This window comes from Mesoplodon bidens, assembly GCF_964165515.1.
Source record: "Mesoplodon bidens genome assembly, chromosome: 17".
In the NCBI taxonomy this organism is placed as follows: domain Eukaryota; kingdom Metazoa; phylum Chordata; class Mammalia; order Artiodactyla; family Ziphiidae; genus Mesoplodon; species Mesoplodon bidens.
In genome coordinates, this window is record NC_138174.1 from 29,895,054 (window position 1) to 29,907,794 (window position 12,741).

Consider the following 12,741-nt stretch of genomic DNA (forward strand, 5'->3'; position numbering starts at 1 on the left):
TAATATTTTTTCATTTTTATTTTAATAACTTCATTTTATTTTACTTTACTTTATTTAACTAATTTTTATTTTATATTCTTTTTTTCCTTCCTTTTTTTCTCACTTTTATTCTGAGCTGTGTGGAGGACAGACTCTTGGTGCTCCAGCCAGACATCAAGGCTGTGCCACTGAGGTGGGAGAGCCAAGTTCAGGACACAATTCCACAAGAGATCTCTAACCTCCATGTAATATCAAATGGCACAAAATCTCCCAGAGGTCTCCATCTCAATGCCAAGACCCAGCTCCACTCAATGACCAGCAAGCTACAGTGTAGGACACCCTATGCCAAAAAACTAGCAAGACAGGAACACAAACCCATCCATTAGCACAGAGGCTGCCTAAAATCATAATAAGTCCACAGACACCCCAGAACACATCAGAAGATATGGACATGCACACCAGGAAGACAAGATAGAGGCTCATCCAGCAGAACACAGGAACTAGTCCCCTACACTAGGAAGCCTACACAACTGACTGAACTAACCTTAGCCACTGTCGAGAGACACCAAAAACAAAGGAAACTACGAACCTGCAGCCTGCAAAAGGGAGACCCCAAATACAGTAAGTTAAGCAAAATGAGAAGACAGAGAAAACACAGCAGATGAAGGAGGAAAGCAAAAACCCATCACCTAACAAATGAAGAGGAAAAAGGCAGTCTACCTAAAAAAGAATTTAGAATAATGATAGTAAAGATGATCCAAAATCTTGGAAATAGAATGGAGAAAATACAAGAAACATTTAACAAGGATGGAGAAGAACTAAAGAGCAAACAAACAGTGGTGAACAACACAATAAATGAAATTAAAAATTCTTAAGAAGGAATCAATAGCAGAATGACTGAGGAAGAAGAACAGATAAGTGACCTGAAAGATAAAAGAGTGGAAATAATTACTGCAGAGAAGAATAAAGAAAAAAGAATGAAAAGAATTGAGGACAGTCTCAGAGACTTCTGGGACAATGTTAAATGCAACAATATTCGAATTAAAGGCATCCCAGAAGAAGAAGAGAAAAAGAAAGGGACTGAGAAAATATTTGAAGAGATTATAAATGAAAACTTCCTTAATATGGGAAAGAAATTAGGTAATCAAGTCCAGGAAGAACAGAGAGTCCCATACAGGATAAATCCAAGGAGAAAGACTCCAAGATACATAATAATCAAACTGTCAAAAATTAAATACAAAGAACAAATATTAAAAGCAGCAAGGGAAAATCAACAAATAACATACAAGGGAATCCCCATAAGGTTAACAGCTGATCTTTCAGCAGAAACTCTGCAAGCCAGAAGGGAGTGGCCAGACATGTTTAAAGTGATGAAGGAGAAAAACCTACAACCAAGATTACTCTACCCAGTAAGGATCTCATTCAGATTTGACAGAGAAATTAAAACCTCTACAGGCAAGCAAAAGCTGAGAGAATTCACCACCACCAAACAAGCTTTACAACAAATGCTAAAGGAATTTCTCTAGACAGGAAACACACGAGAGGGAAAAGAAGTACAAAAATAAACCAAAAATAATTAAAAATGGAAAGAGGAACATACATACTGATAATTACCTTTAATGTAAATGGATTAAATCCTCCAACCAAAAGACATAGACAGGCTGAATGGATACAAAAACAAGACCCATATATATGCTGTCTACAAAGGACACACATCAGCCCTAGGGACACATACAACTGAAAGTGAGGGGATGGAAAAAGATATTCTATGCAAATAGAATCAACAAAAAGCTGGAGTATCAATTCTCATATCAGACAAAATACACTTTAAAGCAAGGACTATTATAAGAAACAAAGAAGGGCACTACATAATGATCAAGGGATTCGTCCAAGAAGCAGATATAACAATTGTAAATATTTATGCACCCAACATAGGATCACCTCAGTACATAAGGCAAATACTAACAGCCATAAAAGGGGAAATCAACAGTAACACAATCATAGCAGGGTACTTTAGCACACCACTTTCACCAAAGGACAGATCATCCAAAATGAAAATCAATAAGGAAACACAAGCTTTAAATGATACATTAAAAAAGATGCACTTAATTGATACTTATTGTACATTCCATCCAAAAAGAACAGAATACACATTCTTCTCAAGTGCTCATTGAATATTCTCCAGGATAGATCTTATCTTGGGTCACATATCAAACCTTGGTAAACTTAAGAAAATTGAAATCATATCAGGTATCTTTTCTGACCACAACACTACGAGACTAGATATAAATTACAGGAAAAATCTGTAAGAAACAAACACAGGGATGCTAAACAACACACTACTTAATAATCAAGAGGTCACTGAAAAAATCAAAGAGGAAATCAAAAAATACTTAGAAACAAATGAAAATGAAAACATGACCACCCAAAACCTATGGGATGCAGCAAAAGCAGTCCTAAGAGGGAAGTTTATACCTATACAAGCCTACCTTAAGAAACAAGAAACATCTCAAATAAACAACCTAAACTTACACCTAAGCAATTGGAGAAGGAAGAACAAAAATAAATCACAAATGTAGCAGAATGAAAGAAATCATAAAGATCAGATCAGAAGTAAATGAAAAAGAAATGAAGGAAGTGATAGCAAAGATCAATAAAACTAAGAGCTGGTATTTTGAGAAGATAAACAAAATTGATAAACCATTAACCAGACTTATCAAGAAAAAAAGGGAGAACACTCAAATCAATAGAATTAAAAATGAAAAAGAAGTAACAACTGACACTGCAGAAATACAAATGATCATGAGAGATACTACAAGCAACCTTATGCCAATAAGATGGACAACCTGGAAGAAATGGACAAATTCTTAGAAATGTAAAACCTTCTGAGACTGAACCAGGAAAATAATAGAAAATATGAACAGACCAAACACAAGCACTGAAATTGAAACTGTAATTAAAAATCTTCCAACAAATAAAAGCCCAGGACCAGATGGTTTCACAGGCGAATTCTATCAAACATTTAGAGAAAAGCTAACACCTATCCTTCTCAAATTCTTCCAAAATATAGCAGAGGGAGGAACACTCCCAAACTCATTTTACAAGGCCATCATCACTCTGATAACAAAACCAGACAAAGATGTCACAAAGAAAGAATGCTACAGGCCAATATCACTGATGAACATAGATGCAAAAATCCTCAACAATATACAAGCAAACAGAATCCAACAGCACATTAAAAGGATCATACCCTATGATCAAATGAGGTTTATCCCAGGAATGGAAGGGTGTTTCAATATACGTAAATCAATCAACGTGATACACCATATTAACAAACTGAAGGAGAAAAACCATATGATCTTCTCAATAAATGCAGAGAAAGCTTTAGACAAAATTCAACACCATTTATGATAAATTCCTTCAGAAAGTAGGCATAGAGGGAAATTTCCTCAAAATAATAAAGGCCATTTATGACAAACTGACAGCCAACATCATCCTCAATGGTGAAAAACTGAAAGTATTTCCACTAAGATCAGGAAGAAGAAAAGGTTGCCCACTCTCACCACTCTTATTCAACAGAGTTTTGGAAATTCTAACCACAGCAATCAGAGCAGAAAAAGAAATAAAAGGAATCCAAATTGGAAAGCAAGAAGTAAAGTTGTCAATGTTTGCAGATCATATGATACTATATATAGAGAATCCTAAAGAGGCTACCAGAAAACTACTAGAGATAATCAATAAATTTGGTAAAGTAGCAGGATACAAAATTAATGCACAAAAATCACTTGCATTCCTATACAGTAATGATGAAAAATCTGAAAGTGAAATTAAGAAAACACTCTCAATTACCACTGCAACAGAAAGAATAAAATATCTATGAATAAACTGACCTAACGAGATGAAAGACCTGTATGCTGAAAATTATAAGACACTGGTGAAAGAAATTACAACTGAAACAAAGTAGATGGAGAGATATACCATGTTCTTGGATTGGAAGAATCAACATTATGAAAATGACTCCATGAAAACAATCTAAATCAATCTACAGATTCAATGCAATCCATATAAAAGTACCACTGGCATTTTTCACAGAACTAGAAAAAAAAAAATTCACAATTTGTATGGAAACACAAAAGACTCCGAATAGCTAAAGCAATCTTGAGAACGAAAAATGGAGCTGGAGGAATCAGGATCCCTGATTTCAGACTATACTACAAAGCTACAGTAATCAAGACAGTATGGTACTCACACAAAATCAGAAATATAGATCAATGGAACAGGATAGAAAGCCCAGAGATAAACTCATGCATATATTGTCATCTTATCTTTGATAAAGGAGACAAGAATATACAGTGGAGAAAAGACAGCCTCTTCAATAAGTGGTGCTGTGTAAACTGGACAGGTACATGTAAAAGTATGAAATTAGAACACTCCCTAACACCATACACAAAAATAAACTCAAAATGGATTAAAGACCTAAAAGTAAGGCCATACACTATCAAACTCTTAGAGGAAAACATAGACAGAACCCTCTATGACATAAATCACAGCTTGATCCTTTTTGAACCACCTCATAGAGAAATGCAAATAAAAACAAAGATAAACAAATGGGACCTAATGAAACTTCAAAGCTTTTGCACATCAAAGGAAACCATAACAAGACCAAAAGAAAACCCTCAGAATGGGAAAAAATATTTGCAAATGAAGCAACTGACAAAGGATTAATCTCCAAAATTTACAAACAGCTCATGCAGCTCAATAACAACAACAACAAAAAAGCAAACAACCCAATCCAAAAATGGGCAGAAGACTTAAATAGACATTCCTCCAAAGAAGATATACAGTTTGCCAACAAACACATGAAAGAATGCTCAACATCATTAATCATTAGAGAAATGCAAATCAAAAGTACAATGAGATATCATCTCACACCAGTCAGAATGGCCATCATCAAATAATCTATAAACAATAAATGTTGGAGAGGGTGTGGAGAAAAGGGAACACTCTTGCACTGTTGGTGGGAATGTAAATTGATACAGCCACTATGTAGGATATATGGAGGATCCTTAAAAAACTACAAATAGAACTATCATATGGCCCAGTAATCCCACTACTGGACATATACCCTGAGAAAACCATAATTCAAAAAGAGTCATGTACTAAAATGTTCATTGTAGCTCTATTTACAATAGCCAGGACATGGAAGCAACCTAAGTAAACATCAACAGATGAATGGATAAAGAAGATGTGGCACATATATACTATGGAATATTACTCAGCCATAAAAAGAAACAAAATTGAGTTATTTGTAGTGAGGTGGATGGACCTAGAGCCTGTCATGCAGAGTGAAGTAAGTCAGAAAGAGAAAAACAAATACTGTAAGCTAACACATATATATGGAATCTAAGAAAAAAAAAAAAAAGGTCATGAAGTACCTAGGTGTAAGACGGGAATAAACACACAGACCTACTAGAGCATGGACTTGAGGATATGGGGAGGGGGAAGGGTAAGCTGTGACAAAGTGAGTCGCATGGACATATATACACTACCACATGTAAAATATATAGCTAGTGGGAAGCAGCTGCAGAGCACACGGAGATCAGCTTGGTGCTTTGTGAACACCTAGAGTTGTGGGATATGTAAGTTTGGAGGGAGAGAGATTCGAGAGAGAAGAGATATGCGGACATATGTATATGCACAACTGATTCACTTTGTTATAAAGCAGAAACTAACACACCATTGTAAAGTAATTATACTCTAATAAAGATGTTAAAAAATTGATAGTTATGAAGATCATGTAGCAATTTGGACAAATGTTTATGATAAAAGTTAATTAAACAAAGCAGGATGCAAAATAGTAGGGGATTTGTGTTTGATTCCAAATAAAATGCATAGTAAAATAATGTAATGATAATACAAATGTATTAATTTAAAAAAGTGTATGGACATAGTACTTATGGGTGCATTTACTGCTGTTATTTATTTACCTCTGAAATCCACCTTTTAACAAACATAGTGATTCCAAAAATTGTAACATTTAAATGGAATAAATTCTAAATCTTCTAAATCTCTTTAACACAGGTAAGAGACAAATATATTTGTCAACTATATCAATTGTTAAAGAAATTTGCCAAATTTGTAGCATAATTATTTCACCTTGTGAAATTCTCCTTTAGAAGAATGAATTTTAAAGAACAGAGTTCAGTGAATAGAGCAAGCCATAGCCATTATTTAAGGGCACAGTTACTTTTTATCATTGAACACATCCTCATATGTCTCTTTTAAATTATCTCCCTTTGTTTCTTTCTTTTTTTGTAACTTAATTATCTAATTTAAGAACTTGGTAATCATCCATCATAGAGATTTAAGACTCTAAGCTGTTTACAGGTAGAGGAATCTGGAGGGGTGAGAATTACAGTCCATGTTTTTTTGTGTGTGTGTGTGGTATGTGGGCCTCTCACTGTTGTGGCCTCTCTCATTGCAGAGCACAGGCTCCGGATGCACAGGCTCAGTGGCCATGGCTCATGGGCCTAGCTGCTCCACGGCATGTGGGATCTACCCAGACCGGGGCACGAACCTAAGTCCCCTGCATCGGCAGATAGAGTCTCAGCCACTGTGCTACCAGGGAAGCCCTACAGTCCATGTTATACCAAGCAATTCCGCAGAAATGATAGAGACTTCTGGAACTATTTTGTGTAACAGACCATTTGAGAATCTGATAAAAACTCTTAAATTTCTTGTTAAATACTCACATTCATATGCACTAAGTTTTTATTCAATTTAAGAAGTTTTGAAGATTCCTGAAATGCATATACAGTCTTCTCTGGAACTTATTACCCACTAATAAAAATAATTTAGTGTAGCTATTATAACACTGATTTTCCTCCCACACAATGGCATTATTCAGAGTATCATGTGGCAAGTGGCAAATGTATTCAAAAACTTTTACTGAGCACTCAGACTAAACCAGGAACTATAGTTTATTCCTGAAAAAAAAACATAAATAAAGCATAAGCTGTCCTCAAGGTGATATAAATTACCAATTACAGGACAGGGTAGCAATTTCTTAAATTGATACTAATGAAATGATAACACAGAGAAAGGGAGGTAGATGCAAGTACAGTTTTCCCGTATACTTCAGCAGAGTTCTTGCCAGTTAAACACACAGCCTGATCCCAAACAGGGACAGAGACTAGAGTTCCCAAAAAGGTAAGGTCATGAGAGTCCTTTTGGCAGACCAGTAATTATGGACTTTATCCATCAGAGGATGAATTGCCTAAGGCAATACACCCTACTGTATAAAAAACATTTGCCTGAAAAAAAAAATATATATATATAATTAAGATTGTAAAAATAAGAGATATATCTAGCATGTTATCAATTTATTTTAAATACTGGCAATAATGTAATTAAATTAATAATTTAACTTATATTTTCTTTTTTTTTTTTTGAAAATTATCTTCCGTACTTATTCACAGATAATTCCTCCCTCTTTTCTGAGAATAGTTTTTATTCTTTTAAAAATTAACTGCAAGGATCATTATTTCAGTTCTAAGTAGGATTAATTTCTATTATTAACATTTCCTTTAAAATTATGCATATAGATGCATAATTGATCTCAACTATAAAAGGGCTTCTCCAATGAGATATCATCTGACACAAGTCAGAATGGTCACCATCAAAAATCTACAAACAAGGGCTTCCCTGGTTGTGCAGTGGTTAAGAATCTGCCTGCCAATGCAGGGGACACAGGTTTGAGCACTGGTCTGGGAAGATCCCACATGCCATGGAGCAAATAAGCCCATGATCCACAACTACTGAGACTGAGTCTGTGCTCCACAATGGGAGAGGCCACGACAGTGAGAGGCCTGCACACGGCGAAGAAGAGTGGCCTCCACTTGCTGCAACTGGAGAAAACCCTTGCACAGAAATGAAGACCCAACACAGCCAAAAATATATAAATTAATTTAAAAAAAAGTCTACAAACAATGAATGCTGCAGCAGGTGTAGAGAAAAGGGAATCCTCCTACACTGTTGGTGGTAATCTAAATTGGTACATCCACTATGGAGAATAGTATGGAAGTTACTTAAAAAACTAAAAATAGAGCTAACATACGATCTAGAAATTCCACTCCTGGGCATATATCAGGAGAAATACATGGTTCAAAAGGAAACATACACCCCAATATTCATTGCAGCACTGTTTATAGTAGCCAAGAAATGGAAGAAACCTAAATGTCCATTGACAGATAAAAGGATAAAGAAGATGTGGTACATATATACAATGGAATATTACTCAGCCATCAAAAAGAATGAAATAATGGCATTTGCAGCAACATGGATGGACATGGAGATTACCATATTAAGTGAAGTATGTCAGATAGAGAAAGACAATATCATATGATATCACTTATATGTGGAATCAAAAAAAAAAAAAAAGGATATAAGTGGACCAATTTAAAAACAGAAACTGGTTCACAGACTTAGAGAACAAATTTATGATTACCAGGGGTGAAGGGTAAGAGGAGGGATAGATTGGGAGTTTGGGATTAACATGAACACAGTGTTATATTTAAAATAGATAATCAACAAAAACCTACTGGAAAGCACAGGGAACTCTGCTCAATATTCTGTAATAACCTAAATGGAAAAATAATTTGAAAAAGAATAAATACATGTATATGTATAATTGAATCACTTTGCCATACCCCTGAAACTGACACAGCATTGTTAATCAACTACACTCCAATATAAAATAAAAATTTTTAAAAAGACAGCTCTTTTGATGCATTTTGTTTGATCTGGTTAACCACATTAAAATTAATTACTGTACCTCTGATTTGTTTTTTATCAACTTTGAATCACTTTCCACTACTGTGCTATCCTTTGGTCTAGCTATTGTCTTTAGATATTTTAAATTAGTTTATTACATTATTGAAAAATTATTTTACCTAAAATCACGTCTTTATACTGCTTTTAATCATAGTATTCAAATTATAAACTTATTTTAGATTTTATGTGTGGGGATTATAGTGTTCAGGTGTCTGAAAAAAATTCAGCCTTGATGGTCTTGCTACCACATAATGAAGATTGGTCCTAAAATGATGACGGCACTTCAAATAACTTTTTGGATTTTTCACGTTAAGTATTTTCTTTATTTCAATATCATTTTGTCCTTTCTCACTGATACTGTGTATCTTGTCACTAACAATCAGCTATAGCCTTTAGCTTTATCTGGAACATCACTTCACACATTGCAGTGAATTTTCTTTCAAGTTTTATTTCTACTTGCACAAAACAATCTTGAATATCTTCTACTTAGTGAAATAGATGTTTCTTGAGCACTAAATTCCTCAGAATCCTTTCATGTCACCTTGGGTGAGTGACCTAACTTCAGTGTGTTTAAGCTTCCACCTTGTGTGATAACATGTAGATAATAAAGTTCACACAGAAGCTGTGAAGATAATTGTATAGCACTGTACAAACATAAAGTGTTGTATAAACAAGACAAACATGAATGACTAAGTTCTTTAATTTCATTCTGGCTTTCTCATAAATGTATCTTGCCAAAGTGTTGCTATAGCCTCAAGTGGACAAAATAATATTTCTTTGCCAGCAGACACTTTAAGCAACTCCCCTGTACATGCAGACATGCTGTATTTGGCACAAGATTTTGTGGCTTCATCTATTCAGTGTATCTCCTAATCATCCTCTTTTTTTTTTTTCTTCTACCTTAAAAATAAATGGGATTCCTACAGCTGAGTTCTAAAGCCTGAAAAACAAAAATACAAGGTACTCTTTACCCTTGGAAAAATGAAAAGAGCTTAAGCAGATGTGTCTGCGATAAAAGCATATCTTCAAAATTCTAAATGTTCTTTACAACAGTTCTTATGGAGTAATGCACTGCCTTACAATGAGAAGTGAAATTCAGAAAAGTAGTTGCAGGCCATTTCTCTAGAGGGTGGCTTCTCGTTCCTGAGAAGATTACCTGTGAGATACAAGAATGTAAGAGAGAGGAATGGCTTTCAAACACTGTCCTTCTTTCCAAAATAATTATATAGAATAAAAAGAAAAATGCTTAGCAGCTGTTTTAATTTAGGGTTCAGGGACATCCAATGTAGCATTCATGATTTGTTAGGTATTTAATTTCTACAATGAGTGGCATGTGCTTCCTTACGAATGTTATAAAAAGTTATCATACATAACTTTGCCACCAAGGAGTTTATAATCAAGTTCAGTGTATTTTAAGATAAAATACAAGGTGTTAACAGAAACTAGTAATATTATAATCTTATAATATTTTAATGAAGAACTTTATAAGCACATATATATCACCTTTTACCTGGAATTGATCTAGGATTGGTTGGACATCAACTCCTTCCACAGGATCCCCTATACCAAAATGCAGTGATTCATAGAAAAATCCATGACTATTTTCCATCCTCCTAATACTTCTTCTGCATAGGTTTTAGTTCCTCCAACCCCTCATTTCCACCTGTTAATTTTATTGGATTTACTAACGTGCAACTCATTTTTTAAGGCTATTTAGAGGATTTAGAACAAGGACTAATTAAACAGACAATAGGACCCTTATAACAGCTTTCATCTCTTGCATGAGAGGACTAATTTCAACAAATTACAGCTGCTTTAAGAATAATAAACATAGGAACGGCCTACAAAAGTCTTTAATGATAAAAAAATTTCCTTAGCAAATTTGTACTGCTTGTTATTTAGATGTTTTTAAAAATCATTAAAATGATTCCCCATGATTTATTATACATATTTCCAAGCTCACTAGAATAATTCAGAAGAAATGCTAATGTGTGCTATAGGTTACAGGTCAAGTATATTGGTATCCATAAAATAAAAATATCTAACTATACATTCTATTGTTTCTTCCACTGGAACATAATAATTTTGACCAATGTTAGTTCTTCATTATGGATGTGAAAGTCCAGTTAATCCATCCCAGCTCTGTCCCTTTGAAGCATTTTATTTATGTCATTTGCTGATGTGGAATGCTTCCTTCAATACTGAGTTGAAGTCTCTCTTTTTTAAGTTTTTCTTAATTTCCTCAGCATTCTATTCATGACACATTTTGGAACATATGTGTTAGTAACTCTAAAGTAGTACTAAATATACTACAAATTGTGTTGCTGTTTTTGCTTTTTCTTGCAAATACCTCTCTTATAAAGTAATGCATTTTGGATTTTAAGAAAATGTTCTATCATCAATAAATCAAAGTGACTATTGAAAGCCTATATATTCTGAACATTTTTTTTAATCTCACCACCAAAACTACTCAAAAAAGCAGGAGTAAAGAGAACAACAATATGATTTAGGCTTTAAAAGTATAATCTATCTTTAAAAGCTTAAGAGATTAAGCATAAGTGAAGAATAAGATACAAGCCACTCTAAATATTTGAGCAATATGTATGATAAAGAACTAATGAATATCTAGTCTATTATGAATTTGGAAAAAAGTAAAATATTAATGAAAAAAATGTTCTTTAGTAAAATAATATTTATTGGGCATGTACCAGACTTTGTGTTGAATAAATCATTAATCCTACAGAATAGATTTACATTGAAAAGAACTTACAGAAATTGATAAATGAGTAAGTAATCTTCTCCTTGAATTAGTTACCTTAAACCTAGCTTTAAAAATGGGATAATGTGAATACTACCACTAAGGAGTTTATAATCTCTTTAACTAGGGGGGAAAAGAAGAAAAACTATATACAGGTAAATAATTTTTAAAAAGTTTAAAACACAAAACAGGATCAGGTAATAATATAGAACAAGGAAAATGAAATAATATGATCTTTAAGGTCAATTTATTTAGTCGATAAAGATTTATTAACCACACATTTTGTGCAAGGCACTGTTGTGCTGAGGAAATAGTAAGTGCAAAAAAGACCCAGCAACAAGGCCCTGCTGTATAGCACAGGGAACTATATTCAATATCCTGTGATAAATCATAATCAAAAAGAATATGAAGAAGAATATATACACACACACATATATAAATAACTGAATCACTTTGCTGTACAGCAGAAATCAACACAATATTTTAAATCAATGAAACTTCAATAAAATAAATATTTTTTAAAAAGACCCAAAGAAGAGGGACTTGCTGGTCTGTTTTAGGAACAGTGAGAAAGTCAGTGTGGCTTGAAATTAGAGTGAGGGGAGCATAATGTGAGTAAAAAGAGTAATATGAGAAAATATTCAAAGAAACAAAAAATACCAAAGTTTTTAATCTAAGCACCTAAAGCAGTGAGATTCCATACACTGAGATGTGGATTACTGTGCGGGAACAGGTTTGATGACAAGATTAGGAAATAGTGAAAAGAATGACAGGGTTCTGTTCCAAGATGGTGAAATAGGAGGCTTCTGAACTCACCTCCTGCCGTTGACTCAGCAAATCTACAGCTACACATGGAGCAATTCCCATGGAAGGAAACCCAGAAATTATTTGAGTAACTCCTACACTTCAGGTGACGAAGAAAATATCCACAATCAACTGAGTAGAAAAGGCTGAAACACACTCCCACCTAAACCACATCCCCAGCACAGAGTCATACAATCAGGAGGGAACTCACAACTCTCAGCTTCTCCTTGAGGAGCAAAGGCACTGGACCCAATATCTAGCACCTCAACTTGTAAAACTTCCACCTGAGGGACAGGCCACTGCAACGTCAAGCTCTGAAAGCCAATTGGGATTGCATCCATGAGACCTACAAGACAATAGCAAACAAA